This window comes from Apium graveolens, chromosome 10 (genome assembly GCF_009905375.1).
Source record: "Apium graveolens cultivar Ventura chromosome 10, ASM990537v1, whole genome shotgun sequence".
Lineage (NCBI taxonomy): Eukaryota > Viridiplantae > Streptophyta > Magnoliopsida > Apiales > Apiaceae > Apium > Apium graveolens.
In genome coordinates, this window is record NC_133656.1 from 9505855 (window position 1) to 9530460 (window position 24606).

The 24606-nt window shown below is 35.9% G+C and overlaps 1 non-coding gene and 1 pseudogene across 1 annotated transcript; one reads left to right on the forward strand and one right to left on the reverse strand.

The window, feature by feature from the left end:
* Positions 1-565: 565 nt before the first annotated feature.
* LOC141690401 (CENP-B homolog protein 2-like) overlaps positions 566-24606 on the reverse strand; it is a 79148-nt pseudogene continuing 55107 nt past the window's right edge.
* On the forward strand, positions 20844-20950 carry LOC141694323 (small nucleolar RNA R71). Its single transcript, XR_012563641.1, has one exon. It is a non-coding gene; the product is annotated as a small nucleolar RNA R71 (small nucleolar RNA).

Below are 24606 nucleotides of genomic sequence, written 5' to 3' on the forward strand. Positions count from 1 at the left end.
ACTCTAGACTACTCATATAAATATGAGCCGACTACTAGCCAATTGACACCTAGCCATAACTAGTAATAAAATCCAACGTTTTTCTCCAATTTTAAAAATCCATGTTATTTCGTCACTAAGAGAATAACATAAATTCTAGACATAAACAAGTGATTAAACCTCGATAAAAAAACAAGTCATGATCATGATCTAGCACTCAAGCAACCTATAAGACTTAGTGAAAATTTTCTTGTTTCTAGCAGGCAATTCAATTCGTTAGGACTTAACATTCCTCTATACGACATCACTACACTCGAATTAACATCACAAATTAATCGGAAAAGCCACCTAAGGGATCATGATATAATGTCAATGTAATTATATGCAATATACTACATGACAATAAATAAACAAAATAAAAACAAAAACAAATAACTACATGACAAATATGCAAACTATATGAACTAAAATATCATGAATATGCATCTATATAGACTCACATACAAATATTCCTTAACTACCCCCCCCCCAAACTTAAAATTTTCACTGTCCTCAGTGAAGGTAATAACAAGGAATCAAAGCATACCTACTTGGAATCAGGATGGTCATCACCCTCCGTGGGTGGAGTGTCAGAAGGCGGGTACACAGAATCCTCTCCAAAAACTAGCCACTGAATGTCAACCCCCGTGGCTCGAAAAGTTGTACCTAATGCCAGAGTAAGATCCTACGTAAACCTGTTATGCGACTCATACATCGCATCCATCCGCCTCGTCAAACGCCATTACTGTGCTGAACCCAAACCGACACTATCATCTGCCTCCTGTTGTTGTTGCTGCGAAGAATCAGCCTCATCCATCTGATGTCTCCACGCTGATCTGCGTGCCTGAGTCGAACCACCAACATAAGTCTGATCGGCTGGCTGGCTACTGGAAAGTGCTCATAGGTGTACCCAAGTCCCTTCTCATCAGCCTTCCCACCAAACCACTCCTGCATCACTGCGATCGTAGAACTATCAATGGGGGTGCTCGGTAACTGAAGTTGCTCATGTGCAGGCCATTGAACTCCGACCGCAACACAAAGCTTGGTCACAATCGAGGCATAAGGGATAGACCACGCTGTGCTGACATGCAAAAACCTTAAAATACCCTGATAAATAATGGAACCGAGATCCACATAATCTCCCTGCAAAATCCCCCACAATAATTTTGCACGATCCACAGTCACATCATGCACATGAGAAGAAGGCATGATGTTCACACAAATAAAAGAATTCCAAGCACGAGCAAACCTGTTCATGCATGAGGCAGTGAAATTGGCATACTCGTTCGATCCCCTCTTGAACTTCCAATGCGTATCCGGGACACACAGCGTAGCCACAATCAAATCCAAATCGAAATCATCCCCAGTATTATTAACCCACTCCTTCTGAGTAGGTTATCTCTCGGGCTGGTTGATCACCCTCCGAATAGCCTCCGGAGTAGAGTCCACTATCAACCCACGAACCACCGAGTACCCATTCTTATCCGCCTTCGCATTCGCATAGAACTCACGAACAACACTCATAGGCACAGCCGCGGGTGCCTCACAAAAAGAAACCCATCCCATCTCCAAGATCATCTTAAGAAGCTTACCATACTTACCCGAAGGTAGAAAACCCCTCTCCTTCGCTATCGGCTTTGATAACATCCTTGTGTACTCCGCTTCAGCCTTCGGAGTATCAAATCGTAGACTCGTACTGTAACATCCGGGAAATATCGTGTAATTATTTGATTATTATGTGAATATTATATGGATTTTTGGTGAATTATCTTATGATTGATAATAATATTTGGATGTTTGTATATAATAAAATGTGAGTATATTAATTTTAATATGTCCAGAATAAAATATAGATAATTAAGATATTTTCTGGTAATTTTTGGAATGTTATATGATTTTATAATAATTTATGTATTATTAATTATTTTTTTAATAATTATAACATTATTTTATAAAGCCGGGAATCGTCCGACTTCAACCGTTTTTACGTTTTTACAACCTGAGACTCTTCCGGAAACTCCTTCCTGACCTAATCTGGTAATTCCAGACATTTTCCGTTTTTTAACTTTTTCGACCCGGATTACGGTTTGACTCGTGAACGTCCCGGCGCAAGATTTTCGATACAATAATCATTTCGGTGAATCAACGAAACCCGTATTCTCGAAAGACGAGATATTATTACATTATGTTCATATAGAGTGTTTTATAAAAAGCTCGGTTGGGATAATTATCCAAAACTGATATCAAATCGGATCGTTATTGCTGTTACTTAGCGGCTAAGTAACTAATTTAACGATCCAAAACGATCCAGAACAAATCAATATTCCGTAAATATAAATAGCTTATTTCTTATTTCATTTTACCCGTTTATTCATTTACAACCAGTAAAAATATAGTAATTACAGAGAAAAACCCTATAAAATGATACGTTCTTGAGAATCAAACGCACGAACGAAGGCGTTACCGAACTCCGATTCAAGCGTGTAATATATCAAAATAAAGCTCTCGAAATATAGAATCATAATCAATCGTCAAATCAAACCCAAAAATCTCAGGTAATCCTCTGTCTATTTGTTTTAATTCGAATGTATTAAGATTTTAAATATGAAAATTTGTTCTTGAAGTTGTTGATATGATTTGATGCTATAATCATGTAGAGAATAATTTTCTGATCATTTTCGTATATAATATGTCAGATTTTGAGGTTTGCATCAAGTAGAAAAATGAATTTGATTATGGGAAAAATAAAATTAGGGTTCTTGTTCAAAAACAGTTTTATTTGATTTTTGGGTATTTTTGATTCTGGGGTTATTCGTTTAATATGATTATTTATATAGCTTCATGTGATAAATTATAATCGATTTGCATAACTAATTGCATCGAACTGTAGCTAGGATGCATGATTCGATTTATAGGGTTCTAAGAAATTTTTGAAATAATCGTTTTTTTTAATAATCTGATATGTGTATGAGTTTGGGGGTTAGATTACACGTGTTATACGCTTTGTTTTGAAATAATAATCGTTGAATTTGGTTTAGTAAGCATCAAAATCGCATTTCGCCGGAATATTCGCCGGCGTTAGCCTGCAGGTTGTCGGAATCGACGAATTCCTAAGTGTTGGTTGTGATTGTTGTTTGAATTGTTGTCCTGGATTGATTCTAAGCAGGAGTCAGTTGCAATTCTGATCAAAACGCTGTGTTTACGAGCCAAATGGGCTCGTCGGAATGCTGCCGGAGTCCGATAAGAACCACCGGATTCTGGGCAACCCGGCCGGAGTTCTTGAGGACCCGGTATTATTCATACCCGACCTGTTTTCCGAATTTACAAACCCGGTTTTGATCCGATTGTCTCAAATACATTTCTGAAAATTGTGTTTTTACACTTTGACCCCCAAAACTTCTGAAATCTTACAAATAAAGGATACATATTTTAAAAATTTACAGAAAATGGATTTTTGTTTTAGGAATAATTTAATTATTATTTTAAAAACCATAAAAATAGTTATTTAATTATTTTAAATCCAGAAAATTGTTTTAATTATTTATTTATTCAAAAACTAAATCAAAATTATATTATTAATTAATTTTAATTAGTTTTTAATTATTTTAATTAATCGATTAATTTATAATTAATTGATTAATTAATTTAATTAATTATTAATTAATTTTAATTGATTTAATAATTAGATTTAATTATTTAAAATTGATTTAAAAATTCTGAAAAATAGTTTCTAGATTTAAAATATTATTTTAAATTATCTTCAAGGCTTGATAATTATTATAAAATTATTTTAAAGTCATATTCGGCTATTCAAACCCTATTATTTAATTATAAAATGATTCAGAGACCCGGTTTAATTCCGAAAAATGTTCAAAAATTCATAATAAATCAACCGTTCGTCCGTTTAATACGAAATGAACGCCTCTAGACTCAGAAAAATATTTTGCTTCTATTAAAAATATTTTCGAGATCTAAATTCCTTTGTATCTAAAGGACATTTATTTTATGGATCATTCCGAGTCAATAATTGATCGATAAAATATTCTTTTTGACCCGATTTGAATTCCAAACGTATTAAGACCTATCTTTTGTCAATTCAACTTATGTGCTACATGAATTATGTGATTATGTGTTATATGATTACATGCCCTATGTGTACGTGTTATGTGGATAATAAGTCAACGTGTCTTTAAACATTAACTGATTATGATGTGATCTTTATCTGTTATTATCGGGCGGGTAGATAATAAGAATAAACGTATAGACTAGACAATTATATATTGTCAGTTCATTGAATAGTATTATTCATGATAGATGCACATAGTTCGTGGCATTCAAAGCCGGACAGAAATTGTAGAAATAAAGCCTAATAGCGTGTAGTAATGAAACGAGTGGATTTGGAATAAAGATAAACCTAAGGGAGTAAAAGATAAGAAAGGTCAAGTAGCCTGTCAAGGGTAATACAGATGCGACAAGACTGAGTAATATGGTAGCTAGTTATAGATCAGAGGATTATCAATTGAGGCAAGTATTCATAACCTTTCTCCTAAAATACTGTAAATATTTATTCGCTCATATTCTAAGTTCAGAATAGTTAACTGTTTTATATTTCGCTGCAATTACTCTTATTATGCCTGTTCTTTTCATTAGTGTTCCTATATCTCTTGAGCAAATACCCATTCATTCGGGTTATTTGCGAACCCTGATTTGGGATGTTTTGAAATCAAAATGATTTGATATCAAAATACTCTATGGCCTGGACGGTTATTATGAGGACCAGTGATGAGTTGGATCCTATGGGTTGGGGTTGGACCAGACCCTTGGGCCATAGTGCCTGGGTACCTATATGGTGGTGGGTCTATGCCGTTGGGTATAGATCCGCACTATATATCCTGACTGATCAACAGGTTATAGTGCATATGTTGGTTTCTAGTGTCTAGTCTAATTTATTGTTGATCGCCATTAATGGCATTCTTTCCCGAATAGTTCATAATTACAAACTCAAACAGAGATTTGATTCAAAAGGATGAGATATTTAAACGATCACTGTTCTTTTACAGAAAAATGTAATTTATGATTAAAGGCCAATGAGGGCAGATGTTTTGTTCGCTCAACTATTTAAATATGTAAAAAAAACGTTTTTAAAATCATTCAACAATCGTTTCCAGGAGTTTTCTGATCTGATACCTGGAAACCATTTATGATACTTGCCGGGCATTTTTGGCTCACTCTTGCTTTGTGAACTCTTATTTCTTTCAGTATCAAATGAGGGCAAAGTGAATAGCTTTTAATAGACAACAAAAGTGGCGAGATTCCAGCTGAAGATATTTGGAGGTGTCATAGTGATCAATACAAGGAAATTAGTAATGAGTTAATGAAGTTGTACTTAGACAATTTAAATTTTAGAAGGTTAGATTCTTGTTTCAAACCATAACCTATAAGCAATCCTGAATAATGAGGGGTTATCTGTATATTTATTTTAATATACAGGTTTTATTATTTAAAGCTGTGTAGTGACACCCAATCCTGGACCCGGATTTGGGGGTGTTACAGTTGGTATCAGAGCTACAGGTTATTGGTCACTGAAATAAGAATAGGTTAGGTTAAGATAGGAGTGATAGGTCATATGAGATAGGAAAGATCCTAGGCATACTCATTTTAAGTTCGAATTAAGTGCGAATGAGGACTAGCAGGTCCGATACGGAATTGGTAAGCTAGGATTGTTGAGGGAAGTGTATAGCGAATATCGCAACGCTATAGGTATATTGAGTTCTCCGATCCTACAATAATGAGGAATTGATAGATCGACGGACACTGGATATGTTACCCTACGTTTCATGCAGTTTTGAAGAAAATGTGATTGATTCTAGTGAGAACTTGTGAAAGAGAGGCTAGGTGAGCTTTGGTACGATTTAACTTAGAATTAGGTAATAGAACGAGCTCCACGATAGAGGCAACGAGTTGATGGAAGTTGATGAAGGGCCAAAGTTGCAAGCTGTAGAGGCACCACCGTCGCGAAAAGATTCTTATCACATACCGGGCGCTGCGCGAAGAAGGAAATTTACCTTACTAGGTATAGGTAAGGCTAGCGAGAAGGTGCGACCCTATCTATAGACAAAATGTCGAATCGCCTGCGCGGTTGTTAGCATAGCGTCAAGAATGATGACAAGAATGTTAGAGATAGTACCAGATGTCAGCATTGCGGTAGAATTGCGAATAAATGATATACAATAGTAAATGAAACTTTGTCGACTAATAAGTACGAGCAGAATCCAAGGAAAAGTAGAAGACGTACCAAAATGGAGAGATCCTTATATGGGCATTCCTTTAATTAGATATTTCATTAGCGGATCAAGAGAATAGCAAGTAACTTATGTAGTAATGACGACCAAATAATTGATTTTCAAAATTTTAAAATGAGATTTCGGAGAAGATTTTCTTAATCAGCTTTCAGAAGATTTTTGTATAAAATGAGTTTTACAATTTGGTTGTCGAATTACTATTTATGTTCTTGTTATTATAAACAGAAAATAACCTAAAAAGAAGAATGAAATTAGACTCAGTATTGTTAATCTGGAGGACCAAGTAGACCCACTACTGAGAAGAAAGTTTAAAGTTTTCCATCAAAGACGAACATAAATTTTGTTTAATATTAATGATTAAATCAACTTGTTAAAACATTATTTACCCAATTCATGAAATTGTTAGAATTTAACGAGATTTGTAATTTGAACGGACATCGGGTGACTGAAGGAAAGGGAAGAATCTTCCAGATAAATGGAGAAAATAGTATTCCTATCGACGAAGTTGAGACGTTGCGGGATCGACTGTTACCCTATGTGGCATAAAGGAAATCAGAAGTAATAATTAAAAATTTTATAGGAACGCGATTACGATCAAATCATTAAAGCATTAATGTGGAGGCATTTCCAGATGACATTTCGAAGATATAATGTGACCTAAATTATGAATCTCTCATTTTACTGGTTTTCTGAAGGCATACGTAGGTGAAGTGTGGAAGGTGATCAATATCGAAATTTCTCTTCTTAATACGATAGCATATGTTCTTCTTGATTCTTGGATATGTATAAGTTTCTTCTGTGGATAAATCATATGAGGTGAAGACGAAAGAAAATTTGTTGTATTCCTTCTGAATTGTTTCTCTCCTCAAATCACTAATTTCTGATTGAGACAAGCAGTGTTGTGGTATGACGCTTTGTCGAAATGATGAAGAGTCGGGTGGGACGCCACCTAATCATGTGCTGTATGCCATATAGTATGAAAGAATGGCCATCTTGAGTATGAATATGGTTGTCTCATTCATATCTAAATCTTCACTCATTCTTTTACCTTCAATTTAATGAATTACAAATTCTCCCAATCGTTTGTGGCATTGTTATTCCTTATTCAGTTTTCCATCAAAGTCATATTCGCAAACTCTCCTCTTGCGTATAGTCTGTTCTCTAACGATTTTAAAAGAAATAAAATAGTGTGGCACATAGAATCATACAACAAACATAGATACGACTGTAAACCGATAAGTGGTGGATATCTGCGGGTAAGAAAGAAGGAATTTATCGATAACATGGACGGGGTGAAGACATCAAGTCAGGCAGTTGTTCGTGTTACGAGGATCTCATCAGTATAACAGATTGTGTTAACATGACGCGCTTCAAATCATAGGGTTTTGACATGGAATGAATGATTAGCGAACCATAACAAATAAATTAGTTATAAACTAAGGAAGTAAGGCTGTACGCAAAGCAAACGAGTGTCGGGACAACAATCGGAGCTCAAGGGAATTCTGAACACTGATTCAGACAGGTAATTAATACGTAAAGCATCCCTTCATCGCGGAAAGATATTTGTGGTGAAGATTCAAGATCAAAGAAATCTTAATTGCAAACAAATTTTGAACGTGTTCTTTAAGAAATTGTGAAGTTATCTACCTTGAGTAAATAAGTTATGATGAATTTAATAACCATAACCGGGTCGGTGACGAAAGCTCGATACGGGAACATAAGTCGAGGTAAAGTAATGGTGATTCGACTGCGAGACCTTTTAAGAAATAACGAACTGATGATGGAGTTTTTACCCTATTGTGACGATGATAATTAAGACCCTGCGTGGTTATTGAAAGATAAACAAACTCACTAATGAAATTGAGTGTGTATTGTCAAAGAAGGAGTATTGCTGTAATTCGTTGAAGGATGCAACATAGTTTTTAAAAGTAACTATACCCAATTAGTAACGGTAAGGAATAAGTTAAGAGACTTGCAAAATAAATTTTTTTAGAAACAACAAGATAAATTTTAAAGTTCGCTAATAAAATTTTGTCATATTCTGAAAGAACTAAGAAAAGTGTGGTTATAGTAATCATTGTTGGTTTAAGACCTTAGTCCCATTTCAAAAAGATATATGTTATGCCAATTAATCATACAAATGCTGGTCAGAATGATATAGTTTGAGTTATGGTGAATGGATGAATTTGGTTGATGGAAGTGGATGGATATGACTGTGGACGATTTGGTATATTAATGGTATCAGCTTGAGTCCGACTGGTAGTCAATGATATAGGGGAAGTGCTGCCCAAATTTTCAGAAATTACCCTACATGTAAGGATAAAGAAGTATATTGTCGTTCTCGTCAGTACTCCAAATAACTGCATTCTCGGTTCTTGAGAAAGTTATTATACCCAAACTGAATTTATATAATTGGTCTTTGATTCCAGTTAGCTAGTCAGCACTGGTTGAAGTGATCAGTTAAAAGAGTTAATTGATCAACTTTACCAACTAATGGTTAGCTAAATGGAGATCGATTCCAATTAGATTGAGTCAAGCTTTAACATGATTTTCAGATCCAAAATCAAAGCGGTCAGCAAGTTGAAGGAAGTGATGACATTAGCAGGAATCGAAAGTTTAGTAGAATTAGCGTGATGTTACCACAGACATGTGCGAGACTTTATCTAGATGAATATGCTCTTTTTGATAAACAAGAGGAACAGAAAGTAATTGGTACATGCTAGTAAGAGGAAAATTTTCAAGAACTGAAGGTTCAAGATAAAGCAAAGAGATTCTATCATCCATTATAGCATTCTAGGAAGGACTTGAAAGTATACCCATATCGAATGGCGATTGAATAAAAGTTTTTGAAAGCTCGCAAATCCAAGTATCTGATGTAAGACGAAGACTAACGAAGTACACATGTGAACTTGGGAAGAATAAATGTTGATCAATTGGAAAAAGCCAAATATGCGACTAATGATGATTTAAGTAAAACTAAGAAAATAACTATCGATGAATTTTGAAAATTCTGTCAGTAAGAACTTAAATATTATAAATAAAAGCCTTTTATTAACTTCAGAAATGGCTTAGCTAATAATACACATATTAATATCATCGAGAAAAGACATTCCTTATGTTAAAAGAGTTAATGAGAATGAAGAACTAAATAAGAAAAGAAGTGGAATCAGAAGGATGATAAAGAAATTTTATAAAATAGTCCAGGATATAAGCAAGTTGTGAACGTCAGCTGTGTCAGAACTGATAGGAGAATGAAGTGAAACGCCGATAATGGAAGATAGAAATTTCATTCAAAGAATGTGTGTAAACAGGGGAGATTAAACCAAGGTATTAGTGGTGAACTGTTAAAGAAGAATGTAACAATGAATCTCATATCAGAATTCTTTAGAATTAAAGCAAAGCCCCGAAGGTTCTAACTCATAATTTACCAAGGTTACCTCGGGAAATGAGGTAAAAATTTCTCATTGGTTACTGCACAGAGTCGAACTGGTGTCAAAAGTCCTGTATCATATAACCCAGTAGAAATGAGATATTGAGTGAAGGAAAACTTCAGAAATATAGAATGAAAGAATAATAAAATAAAGAGTACTTTGCGCTATACATAAAAGTGATCATGGAGAAAAGAGAAGGGAGGTATGAAGTCACGCATCGGTTATCAAAAATTGTAAGTCTGAAGATTAAATGAATATAGTGTATAAGGAGTAATTGGATAATGTAATTGTATTTATTAAATAACATCCTCGCCCATTCAAGAACTAAGGAAGACCAAGTTGAACACCTGAAGATATGCATGTGAAGGGTGAAAGATTAGCAACTGCGTTCTAGGCTTCAAAGGTATGAACTCTGGTTATAATTAATTATGAGCTACAAAAGTATGTTTAATTGCTAACCAAGCAAGATCCATTCAGAGACAGATGTCTTGAGTAGAAAAGAAAGAGTGATTATCACTAAGATTGCTGGGGAATGGATAAAGGAATTAGAAAAGTTAGAAATTGAAGAACATGTTTTGATCCGATTTCTAGGTAATGCTGATACTCACTTTGTTGTTAGATATCAAAGATGGTATTAATATAGATGATTGATGTTGACTTTAGTATGGAATGTTGTGAGCATCAAGGTTCATATTGATATCTAATTTGATATGACAACAAAATAAGTATTAGTACCAAGAATTCGGTTTTGAATAAAGTTATGATTCATTCCATTTCAAACTAATATTTCCTTTCCAATAGTAAAGGATTCTCGCTCAATGAATATACTTGATAGTGATTGAAAATAAATTGAAGTATACTACAAAGTGGTGAGTTAAATACAATTGTCGAGATCTTCCTTTAATTTTTAGTTTTGAATAGATTTAGAATATTTCGAAGCATCATACGCCATGGGTTCAGTATATCGGGCGCAGACGGGTTGAAAGTACAAGAGACCAGCTAAAGGTTCTCGAATACGATTGAAAACGATCATAAGCCAGACTAACCGAAAAAAGGAGACGTGAAAAGTAAAGTAGAACAGCCAGGGAAAATGGAAGGTTTATAAACACGAATTATTAGAATTGGAAAGAGAAGCAGATTAGTATAAATAAGTTAGTCTATTGAGACAATGAGATAGATAGAACGATTACGAATGAGTTGGCCTTGTTGTTACAGGCATGACGAATTCATAAGATATTCAAATGTATATGACTAAGAAGGGTAATTTAGCTCCCTAGGTATAAAATGAAGATTGATTTAGATTACGTGAGTAACTGATAGATTTAATATCGGTAAGAGACCATTGAGTTGTGATTAAAGTGATGAGGCCTAAGTAATTATAGGAAAGATACTTGGAAAATATCATAGTCAACGTCAGAAATCAAACACGCCATGGTCTCAGTACATCATTTACAGATGAAGAAGAAGATTACAGGATCGATTAAAGAGCCTCGAATGCGATGCGAAGCGATTATAAATTAGGTTATTTGAACGAAGAAACATATAGGGACGAGGTTCAACACCGAGTAACATTTGGAAACTCTCATAAGCACGAGTTACTATAATTAGAAAGAAAAAGAGAATTAAGATGTGTTATGCTGGTCCCTCCTAGATAGTAAAATAGACAGGATAAATAGAAGTGAGTTGGCTTCACCGCTACCCGTATAACGAATTCATAGGGCGTTTATATGTATATACCCAGAAAGAGTAAGTTAGCTCCATTATATATAGAAGATGGAGATTTGAATTGAGTTATAAAAGCAACAAATAGAATATGATGTTAGCGAGAGGCTATTAAGGGAATGATTGATATTATACGTTAAAGTTATGAAAAATTATAAGGTTGAGAAATTCACTTGAGAAAATGAAAGTGATATACTTGAAAAGTAACAGTACTATTCCTTAGTATGATTCTGAGGACAGAATCCTTTTAAGGGGGGAAGGATGTAACATACAGGAAATATCGTGTAATTATTTGATTATTATGTGAATATTATATGAATTTTTGGTGAATTATCTGATGATTGATAATAATATTTGGATGTTTGTATATAATAAAATGTGAGTATATTAATTTTAATATGTCCAGAATAAAATATAGATAATTAAGATATTTTCTGGTAATTTTTGAAATGTTATATGATTTTATAATGATTTATGTATTATTAATTATTTTCTGAATAATTAAAAAATTATTTTATAAAGCCGGGAATCGTCCGACTTCAACTCTTTTTACGTTTTTACAACCTGAGACTCTTCCGGAAACTCCTTCCTAACCTAATCTGGTAATTCTGGACATTTTCCGTGTTTTAACTTTTTCGACTCGGATTACGGGTTGACTCGTGCACGTCCCGGCGCAAGATTTTCGATACAATAATCATTTCGGTGAATCAACGAAACCCGTATTCTCAAAAGACGAGATATTATTACATTATGTTCGTATAGAGTGTTTTATAAAAAGCTCGGTTGGGATAATTATCCAAAACTGATATCAAATCGGATCGTTATTGCAGTTACTTAGCGGCTAAGTAACTTATTTAACGATCCAAAACGATCCAGAACAAATCAATATTTCGTAAATATAAATAGCTTATTTTTTATTTCATTTTATCCGTTTATTCATTTACAACCAGTCAAAATATAGTAATTACAGAGAATAACCCTAAAAAACGATACGTTCCTGAGAATTAAACGCACGAACAAAGGCGTTACCGAACTCCGATTCAAGCGTGTAATATATCAAAACGAAGCTCTCGAAATATAGAATCATAATCAATCGTCAAATCAAACCCAGAAATCTCAGGTAATCATCTGTCTATTTTTTTTAATTTGAATTTATTAAGATTTTAAATATGAAAATTTGTTCTTGAAGTTGTTGATATGATTTGATGCTATAATCATGTAGGGAATAATTTTCTGATCATTTTGGTATATAATATGTCAGATTTTGAGGTTTGCATCAAGTAGAAAAATGAATTTGATTCTGGGAAAAATAAAATTAGGGTTCTTGTTCAAGAATAGTTTTAATTGATTTTTGGGTAATTTTGATTCTGGGGTTATTCATTTGATCTGATTGTTTATATAGCTTCATATGATAAATTATAATCGATTTGCATAACTAATTGCATCGAACTGTAGCTAGGATGCATGATTCGATTTATAGGGTTCTAAGCAATTTTTGAAATAATCATTTTTGATTTTTAATAATCTGAGATGTGTATGAGTTTGGGGGTTAGATTACACGTGTTATACGCTTTGTTTTGAAATAATAATCGTTGAATTTGGTTCAGTAAGCATCAAAATCGCATTTCGCCGGAGTATTCGCCGGCGTTAGCCTGCAGGTTGTCGGAATCGACGAATTCCTAAGTGTTGGTTGTGATTGTTGTTTGAATTGCTGTCCTATATTGATTCTAAGCAGGAGTCAGTTGCAATTCTGATCAAAACGCTGTGGTTTCGAGCCAAAGGGGCTCGTCGAAATGCTGCCGGAGTCCGACAAGAACCACCAGATTCTGGGCAACCTGGCCGGAGTTCTTGAGGACCCGGTGGTATTCATACCCGACCCGTTTTCCGAATTTACATACCCGGTTTTGATCCGATTGTCTCAAATACATTTCTGAAAATTGTGTTTTTACACTTTGACCCCCAAAACTTCTGAAATCTTGCAAATAAAGGATACCTGTTTTAAAAATTTACAGAAAATGGATTTCTGTTTTAGGAATAATTTAATTATTATTTTAAAAATTAGAAAAATAGTTATTTAATTATTTGAAATCCAAAAAAATGTTTTATTTATTTATTTATTCAAAAAATAAATAAAAAAACATTTTATTAATTATTTTTTATTGGTTTTTAATTATTTTAATTAATTGATTAATTAATTTATTTAATTATTAATTAATTTTAATTAATTTAATAATTAGATTTAATTATTTAAAATTGATTTAAAAATCCCGAAAAATAGTTTCGAGCTTTAAAATATTATTTTAAATTATCTTCAAGGCTTGATAATTATTATAAAATTATTTTAAAGTCATATTCGGGTATTCGAACCCTATTATTTAATTATAAAATGATTCAGAGAACCGTTCGTAATAAATTCATAATAAATCAACCGTTCGTCCGTTTAATACGAAACGAACGCCTCTAGACTCAGATAAAATTTTGCTTCTATTAAAAATATTTTCGAGACCTAAATTCCTTTGTATCTAAAGGACGTTTGTTTTATGGATCATTCCGAGTCAATAATTGCTCGATAAAATATTCTTTTTGACCCGATTTCAATTCCAAACGTATTAGGACCTATCTTTTGTCAATTCAACTTATGTGCTACATGAATTATGTTATTATGTGTTATATGATTACATACCCTATGTGTACGTGTTATGTGGATAATGAGTCAGTGTGTCTTTTAAACATTATCTGATTGAGATGTGATTTTTATCTGTTATTATCGGGCGGGTAGATAATAAGAATAAACGTATAGACTAGACAATTATATATATATTGTCAGTTCATTGAATAGTATTATTTATGATAGATGCACATAGGTCGAGGCATTCAAAGCCAAATATAAATTTTAGAAATAAAGCCTGATAGCGTGTAGTAATGAAACGAGTGGATTCGGAATAAAGATAAACCTAAGGGAGTAAAAGATAAGAAAGGTCAAGTAGCCTGTCAAGGGTAATACAGATGCGACATGACTGAGTAATATGGCAGCTAGTTAAAGATCAGAGGATTATCAATTGAGGCAAGTATTCCTAACCTTTCTCCTAAAATACTGTAAATATTTATTCGCTCCTATTTTAAGTTTAGAATAGTTAACTGTTTTATATTTCGCTGCAATTACTCTTATTATGCCAGTTCTTTTCATTATTGTTCCTATAATTCGATTGCTCTCTTGAGCAAATACCCATTCATTCGGGTTATTTGCGAACCCTGATTTGGGATGTTTTGAAATTAAAATGATTTGATATCAAAATACTCTACGGCCTGGACGGTTATTATGAGGACCGGTGATGAGCTGGATCCTATGGGTCGGGGATGGACCAGACCCTTGGGCCATAGTGCCTGGGTACCTATATGTTGGTGGGTCTATGCAGTTGGGTATAGATCCGCACTGTATCCTGACTAATCAGCAGGTTATAGTGCATATGTTGGTTTCTAGTGTCTAGTCTAATTTATTGTTGATCGCCATTAACGGCATTCTTTCCCAAATAGTTCATAATTACAAACTCAAATAGAGATTTGATTCAAAAGGATGAGATATTGAAACGATCACTGTTCTTTTATAGAAAAATGTAATTTATGATTAAAGGCCAATGAGGGCCGATGTTTTGTTCGCTCAACTATTTAAATATGTAAAAAACGTTTTTAAAATCATTCAACAATCGTTTCCAAGAGTTTTCTGATCTGATACCTGGAAACCATTTATGATACTTGCTGAGCATTTTTGGCTCACTCTTGCTTTGTGAACTCTTATTTCTTTCAGTATCAAATGAGGGCTAAGTGAATAGCTTTTAATAGACAGCAGAAGTGGTGAGATTCCAGCTGAAGAAATTTGGAGGTGTCAGAGTGATCAATACAAGGAAATTATATTTATTTTAATATACAGGTTTTTATTATTTAAAGCTGTGTAGTGACACCCAATCCTGACCCCGAATTTGGGGGTGTTACACGTGCCCCTAACACTCGAAGAATCAGTAGTGGCGGGGTTAGTGCTGCTGCTAACTTGAGTGCGTGCTCTCTTTGGTGCCATTGGATTTGATAAATTGAGAAAATAGTTGTGTATAGAGAGATTTAGGTTTTGAGAATGTGTAAAGTGACGGAGATGATTTTATGGAGATGTATGTATACATATAAGTAGAATTAGGTTTAGAATAGAAGTGGGATATGATTATGGGTTACTAGGGATAATGATAGTGTTTAGAATTGATTAGGTGAAGGAATTAGGGTAGTGGAAGGAGGGAAATTCGGCTGGTGTTTTTTTTTTGAATTTTCGATTTTCTGTTTTTTTTTTTCTTCTTCATGGGGTCAGCGCGGCCGCCCCGCCAGGTAGCGTGGGCGTGCCGTTTGTCTGGAGTTCCAGCGTGGCTGCCCCGCCTCCCAGCGTGGGCACACCGTGCTTCTATTTTTCAGCGCGGCCGCCCCGCCTCCCAGCACGGGCGCGCCGTGCTTCTGTAAAAAGTACCCTGTTTTTTCTGTTTTTGTGATTTTTTTTGTATTTTCTTCTTGTTTTTTTTCTTCCTTCTATCTTCTTCTCTTCCTACTAATGTACAATAAGCTTGGGTTGCCTCCCAAGAAGCGCTTGGTTTACGTCGCTAGCTTGACGTAGAATTCCGAGATCAAGTTGATAATAAAACGGTAATAACCACCTCATGGTTTGCCGTATCCCCATAGTAATGCTTCAAACGCTGTCCATTCACCTTGAATGCCTGGCCTGGATCATTCTCAAAAATCTCCACTGCTCCATGTGGAAACACAGTTTTGAGAACAGACGGCCTTGACCATCTCGACTTCAATTTTTCAGGAAAAAGATGAAGATGAGAGTTGAACAAAAGAACTTGTTGCCCCGACATAAATGATTTGAGCACTAGATCCCTATCGTGCCACCTCTTGACTTTCTCCTTATACATTTTGTTGTTCACATACGCTTGAAGTCGAAACTCATCGCGTTCATTCAATTGAAGTATCCTTTTCTTACTAGATGCATCCATATCAAGGTTCAATTTCTTCAAAGCCCAATATGCCTTGTGCTCTATCTCCACAGGAAAATGACATCCCTTACCATAAACCATTTAAAACGCTGACATGCCTAGAGGAGTATTGAATGCTGTTCGATATGCCCAAATAGCTTCATCCAGCTTTAAAGACCAATCCTTTCTCGATGGACATACAACTTTCTCCAGAATTCGCTTGATCTCTCTATTAGACACCTCAGCTTGACCATTAGTCCGAGGATGATAAGTTGTAGTAATGCGATGATTTACATTATATCTCTGTATCATAGCAGTGAACTTGCCATTGCAGAAATGCGATCCTTCGTTACTGATTATGACTCTTGGAGTCCCAAATCTTGTGAAAATCTGCTTGTGAAGAAAATTTAGTACTACCTTCGTATCATTTGTCGGCAAAGATTTAACTTCCACCCATTTTGAGACATAATCTACTGCCAACAAGATATACTGATTGTTTCACGACGAGAAAAATGGCTCCATGAAGTCAATTCCCCAAACATCGAAGACCTCAACCTCAAGAAGCACATTAAGAGGCATCTCATCCCTATATTACCAACACACTGGAAGCGATCATAGTTCAAAACAAACTGATGCGCATCCTTAAACAATATAGGCCAGAAGAATGCTGCTTGAAGGATAAGAGCTGTTGTCTTTTCTCCACCATAGTGGCCTCCTTAAACAGTTGAATGGCAGTCTCGCAAGATACCCTCAGTCTCGCTATACGAAATACATCTCCTGATGATTTGGTCAGCTCCTTACCAAAACAAAAATGGCTCATCCCACATATACCACTTCATCTCATGAAGAAACTTCTTTCTTTGAGCAGAAGATAAGTCCGGAGGCATAATGTTGCTCACAAGATATTTTACAATGTCTGCGAACCACGGTACTTCTTCTTACACCCCAAACAACTGCTCATCGGTAAAAGACTCGTCTATCAATGTCTTGTCATGTAAAGATGTACCCGGATCTTCTAAATAAGAGAGATGATCAGCAACTTAATTCTCAGCTCCTTTTCTATCTTTGATCTCCAACTCAAACTCCTAAAGTAAAAGAACCCATCGAATCAATTTAGGCTTCGAGTCCTTCTTTGAGATGAGATATCGAATCGCGGCGTGATCAGTGAAAACTGTCACCTTCGTCCCAAGCAAATAAGATCGAAACTTCTCAAAACCATAGACAATGGCCAATAGCTCCTTCTCAGTTGTAGTGTAGTTCAGTTGAGAACCATTTAGGGTCTTACTAGCATAGTAGACCACAAAATATATTGTTCTTCCTTTGCCCAAGCACTGCTCCAACTGCATAGTCACTCGCATCATACATCATTTCAAAAGGCTCATTCCAATCAGGTGCAGTTATGACAGGTTCCATGATCAAGCTCTTCTTTAAGCTCTCAAAAGTAGCTAGAAACTCATCATCAAACTTGAAAGGGACATCTTTCTCTAAAAGGTTGCACAATGGTTTAGAGATTTTAGAGAAATCCTTGACGAACCGCCGATAGAAGCCCACATGACCAAGAAAGCTGCGGATTCCCTTAACAAAAATTGGTGGAGGAAGGTTTTCAATGACCCCCACCTTGGCTTTATCCACCTCAATACCTTTACTAGAGACCTTGTGCCTAAGAATAATGCCCTGTTGCACCATAAAGTGACATTTTTCCCAGTTGAGAACTAGATTGGTCTCAACACACCTTTTCAGAACTATGCCAAGATTTTGCAAGCACTTATTGAAAGAATCCCTGACATATAAAAATCATCCATGAACACCTCCACATTCTAACCAATCATGTCAGAAAAGATAGCCATCATGCATCTCTGAAATGTGGCAGGTGCACAACATAACCCAAAAGAAACTCTTCTGAAGGCAAAAGTACCAAATGGACAAGTGAAGGTAGTCTTTTCCTGATCTTATGGAGCAATGCAAATCTGATTATAGCCCGAATATCCATCCAGAAGATAGTAGTATTCATGCCCAGCCAACCTATCCAGCATCTGATCAATAAAAGGAAGAGGGAAGTAATCCTTCCTCATGGCCTTGTTCAGCTTCCTGTAATCCATGCTAACTCTCCACCCCGTGACTGTTCGAGTTGAATGAGCTCATTCTTTTCATTAGCAACCACGGTGATGCCTCCTTTATTTGGCACACACTGAACTGGGCTCATCCAAGAAATGTCAGAAATAGGATAGATGATGCCTACATCTAGCCACTTAAGAATTTCCTTCTTCACGACCTCCTTCATGATCGGATTTAGCCTCCTCTTTTGCTCAACAGTCGGCTTATTTCCTTCCTCTAGCAGAATTTTATGCATGCAATAAGAAGGGTTGATTCCCTTAATACCTGATATAGTCCATCCAATTGCCAACTTGAACTCTCTCAGAATTCTCAAGAGCTTTTCTTCACCTCTACCTGAAAGGTTAGATGCAATAATAATAGGAAAAGTAGATGCATCACCTAAAAACACATACCTCAAGTGTTCAGGCAAAGGTTTAAGCTCAAGTGTAGGAGCTTCTTCAATAGATGGATTGAGATGCCCCTCAGTATTTCTGAGTTCTGACATTCTAAGAGATTCAAAAGGCATATCCAGCCTTCGCTTCCAAGGAGAAGCATTCAAATACTTCACCTGCTCATCACCTTCATCATCTTCACTATCTGAATTATCCATCAAGGCTTTCTCTAAGGCATCAGACCTTAGCATTTGATCAAGTTCTGAAGTAACACAAGAATCGATGAATTCCACTTTTAAGCACTCCTCTGTATCAGTAGGGAATTTCATGGCATTGAAAACATTAAACGTCACATCATGATCCATTACTCGCATAGTGAGCTCACCCTTCTACACAACAATCAAGGTTCGGCCAGTAGCCAAGAATGGTCTTCCCAAGATTATGGGAATCTTTTTATCCTCCTAGAAATCAAGAATTAAAAAGTAAGCAGGAAAGATGAGTTTGTCCACTTTGACCAAGACATCCTCCACAATGCCTCATGGATATGTAATAGAACGATCGACCAATTGCAAGGACATATATGTAGGCTTTGGATCAGGTAGATCCAACTTCTTGAAGATAGAAAAAGGCATCAGATTGATGCTAGCTTCCAAATCACATAAACACTTGTTGAACGACAATTTTCTGATGGTGCAAGGAATAGTGAAGCTTCCAGGATCCTTAAGCTTCGGAGATAACTTCTGTTGCAGCACAACACTACATTCCTTCGTAAGAGAAATGGTCTTTAAATCATCGAGCTTCACTTTCCTGGAAAGAATATCTTTCATAAACTTCACATAGCTAGGCATCTGTTCAAGAGCTTCAGAGAAAGGTATGTTGATATGAAGTTTCTTGAACACCTCCAGAAACTTAGCAAATTGCTTATCCAACTTTTGCTTCTAAAGCCTCTTAGGAAAAGGAGGTGGAGGATAGACCTATTTCTCCCCTATATTACCCTCAGGAGGAGTGTGTTCAACAATTTTCTTCCTTGTTTCCACTTCTGCTTCCTTCTGCACATCTTCTTCAGCCACAACTTCATCTTCTGGAACTTGAGATTTTTCGAGGATTGCAACCTTTCCAGAACTCAATGTAATTGGCTTAACCTGCTCTTCTACTTTCTTCTTGACTGAAACTTCTGTGTTACTAGGGAGTGTTCCAGGTTGTTGATTAAACAAGGCATTGGCAATCTGCCCAATTTGATTCTCCAAGGTCTTAATAGAAACCGCTTGGCTCTTGCACATGAGCCTCAACTCCTCCAATTCAGATTTTTCATTAAATTGTTGAAGTTAGAGTTGTTGTCTTGGTGCATATTGCGGTTGTTGAAAACCAGGAGGGTTGAATTACTTTGTTACATACTGCTGATAAGGCTGTTGTACCACATTCTGATTGTTGCTCCAGCTGAAGTTAGGATGATTGTGGTTGTTTGGATGGTAAGTGGATGGAACTGGTTTCCGCGACCTCTGAAAGTTGCTCATAAACTGAGCTGATTCATTAGATATAGCACACTGCTTCGTCTCATGCACACCAACACAAAGCTCACAGACACTTGTAATTTGATTAACCCTATAATTAGCCAAAGAATCCACCTTCATCGTTAAAGCCTTAAGCTGAGCAGTTATAGTAGTAGATGCATCTACCTCCAGAATTCCTGTTACCTTTCCTTGAGGTAGTATCTGAGAAGGGTTCTGGTATTTATTAACAACCATCAGTTCAATCAACTCATAAGCTTCATCATAGCTCTTAGCCCATAAGGCTCCACCTGATGCTGCATCAAACATGGGTCTGGATTGTGCTCCCAAACCATTATAAAAGAAGTTGATAATCATCTGGTCAGACATCCCATGATGAGGACACTTCCTAAGTATCTGCTTATAATGATCCCAAGCTTCACATAAAGACTCTCCCGATTGCTGTGCAAATTGAGTATGAGCATTCCTGATTGCAGCTGTCTTTGCCATAGGGAAGAATTTAGTAAGAAATTTTGAGCAAGGTCTTCCCAAGTAGTAATAGAGCCTGGTGGTAGAGAATGCAACCAACACTTAGCTTTATCCCTCAGAGAGAATGGGAAAAGACTCAGCTTAACAGCATCTTTAGAAACATTGTTAAATTTGAAAGTGTTGCAGATCTCGATGAAATCTCTAATATGCATGTTGGGATCTTCCTTTGGAGAACCTCTAAACTGAATTAAATAATGCATCATCTGAATCGTGCTAGCCTTGATTTCGAAAGTATTAGCCGTGATGGCTGGTATGACAATGCTAGACTGAATATCATTGATTTTCAGCTGAGAATAATCCATCAAAGCTTTCGGATTCGCTGCTGGTTTTCCCATTGCAATAATAACTTCTTTTTCAACTTTCTCTACTTTTTCAAAAACTTCTTCTACTTCAACTTCTTCCTCCGCTTTATCCAGTGTTCTCTTGCGAGATCGAGAACGCGTTAGCATAAATACTCTCTAGAGTACCTGAAATACTAACAAGCAAACAAGTAGGTAATATCTCCAAGCCAGTGGACTTTAACAACCATTGATGTCAAGCACATAAACTAAACATTAACATCGAGTCCCCGGCAGCAGCGCAAAAACTTGTTCGGATGAAAGCATGCGCTAAAATTACACGCAAGTATACGCATTCGCAAGTAATATAGAATTCTTTCTAGTTCGTTCCCACAAAGACTGGTTTAAGTTAAGTTCAATTTATGCACTTATGCAATAATGATATGGTTATCGCTCAATGCTAAGACAAATAACAATTTAGGTTTTGATTAAACTAAGAGATTATACTAAATAGCATTAACTAAGAGAATTAAGGTTGAATTACTTATATGAGACAAACATGGGATTCTAACTTCAATACTACTTCATTCAAAGACATTGTTCTTAACCTTAGCATGCAATGGTGATGACAACTAATCAGATAACACGAAACTAGTAAACGCCAACTTTCGTTGTACGAATACCCTACGACTAGACACCAAATATGTTGAGTGCCTATATGTCTATTGGATTTGACAAATAAAGGTTCAATGCACAAGTTATCAATCTTGATTAATAGGGAAAGTAAGATGGTTAAAATTACCTACAAATCATGCATAACAATTATACATGAACCTATGCTAGCATGGCAAGTTCTAAACCTCTATATTCACTTTCGCTTCAATAGAGATTAACACACTATCTTAGAAGTTTGCGACGCTCATAAGACGAATAAGGACAACCAATATTAGGGTATCATACATTCACCACACACTTAGGTATCAAAACAATTTAACTATTGAAATCCATAAGTAAATCCGTTAGAACCCCACAATAACGATTAGTTCATAACCGAACTTATCTTCACCGTGGGTTCCGATGAAAGCATGGTAAATAAACTAAGATAAACTAGGTCTGAAATAACTTTAATAAATATAGCAAAGTATGTTAACAAGAGTATTAGGTTTAAACAATAAAGAAAACAAGCATCCAAGATTACAACTTAAGCAAAAAATCTCAAGTAAAAACAAGCTCTTCTTCTCCTTCATTGAATTTGTGCTATTAGGTCTTCTTCCTGTTATCTCCTTGCTCTCCGTTATGAAAAATGTCTTTTTGGAATCTTTCAATACCAGCCCATCCAATCAGGAGTCCATAAAATCAGTCTTCCAATAGAATCAGGATTCTTCAAAATCGATCTAGCGCAGCCGCCCTGGGATCCCGCACAGCCGCTCTGAGTATGGCGTGACCGCTCCCAAGTGTAGCACGGCCGTGCTGAGCTTCTGGAAAAACTTGATTTTTCCTTTTCTTCTTGACTTCAAGTGCTGGTTTCTTTTACGCAAACGATCAAGGCTCCATCCTAAAACTCTTCTAGCATAAAAACAATGTAAAACTATTCATGCTTCTAATTATACCTTGAAATGTAAAACACTACAAAAACACATCAAATACACAAACAACTTGAGTACAAAACACCAATTTGAGCCTTTATGAAGCGTTCTAAGTGGACATAAATGCCACTTAACAATAGCCATCATTGAGAATTCTGTGAAGATGCCAAGTTAGCTCTTTTCCACCCTTGTACCTGAATACCAATCATTATGGGAATCTTTTATAAGCATCAATAGCTCTAACTTCATCTAGCTCATCCAAGTAAAGATTAATGTCAAAGAATTCCTTAATGTCACATATGTAGATTTGATCTCCCTTGTTGACAGTTGGTTTAGGTTTGGCTAAGGCTTTGGATTGAAGTCTGACAGGTTTGACCTTTTTGAATGCTCTTGACTTTATTTTCTTTGGGTTGGTTGGAATTGGGATGTTTAGATCATGGATTGGTAGGCTTTCGCAATCTAAAGGTTCATCCTTTGGAATTATGAGTTCACTATAGAAATTTATATCAGAATAAACCTTGAATTCATCGTGCTCCATTATAGGCATGGTTGGTTGACTTGAAGTGGTAGATTGGGTTGGCATGTACTCTTCCTTGTCTTCAGCAAAATCCAGCTTCCTGTTTGGTCTGAATTTCAGTCTTGGTTTCTTTGTCTACTTTGGTTCTTTTTGCTTTTCTTCATTCAGAGACTCAGTTATCATAGCAGGCATTTCAGATTCTGTGGTTGCAGGAGTTTTAGCTTGGTTCTTGGCATCTAAGGTAGCTTTTATTTGCTGTTGTTTGAGCCTCACCTTTTCTTCTTTCTTAGCTTCAACAAACTGTGGATGTCCAGCCATCACACAGATCAATTTGCCATGCATGTAGATTTTAGCAATTCTTTTCTTCAAGACTAAGTCTCTGGAATCTTTATGATAAGCAATAGATCTACCAAGCAACTTTTTTTCATCAGGCTCGGGAGTTGCATAGACTAGGTTCAATGGATTTTTGGTTGAGTTCTTTGAGTAGTTTTTCTTTGGCTATAAAATCAGATTAGCCTGTAGAAGTCTTCTTGCTGAGGGTTAACCCCTTTCCATATTCCCTAAGCTCATTTCATTAATTGAAATTGGTCTCAATTGAGTGAAGTGTTTTTACAGCTTTGTCTTGTTTCTCAATTGGACCAAAATTCTTCTTAATCTTTTCATCAAGCTTCTTCCATTTCTCTTTCAGCTCTAGTTCAGCTGCTGCTATCTTGATCAAGTCAATGTTATCCAGAATTGGTGGCTTAGAGAAAGTAATTGCTGGAACAATCACTTTACTGACTTGAATGTTGTGCACTTTCTCCCCTTCACTAACTGACTCCCCCTTGCTAACTGGAATGATTGCAGTTATCTCCCCTTCACTAACTGAGACAAGTACATCTTTCTCCCCCTTTTTGTTAGCATCAAGTTGAGCCGGGTTGGAAGTTTGTGCAGCCACCAATTTATGAAGAAGAAGTGTCTGGTGAACTTGGTTGATTTGGATTTTAGTGATTGAAGTTTCTAGTGCTTTCAGCCTAGTGTCCAAAGAATCAAACATGGTACTTAAGTCAGAATGTTTCCTGAGTTGCCTATTGATAGCTCTCATTGTAGTGTCAGGAAGAATAAACTCCAATCATTCAGTGATGTCCTTGTTGACTTGTCCAATTTCTGTCTTGTCCTCGGTCACATCTTAACTTTGATTTAAAGATTGGATTTTGTGCAGGTGAAGAGACTCAAGGTGTG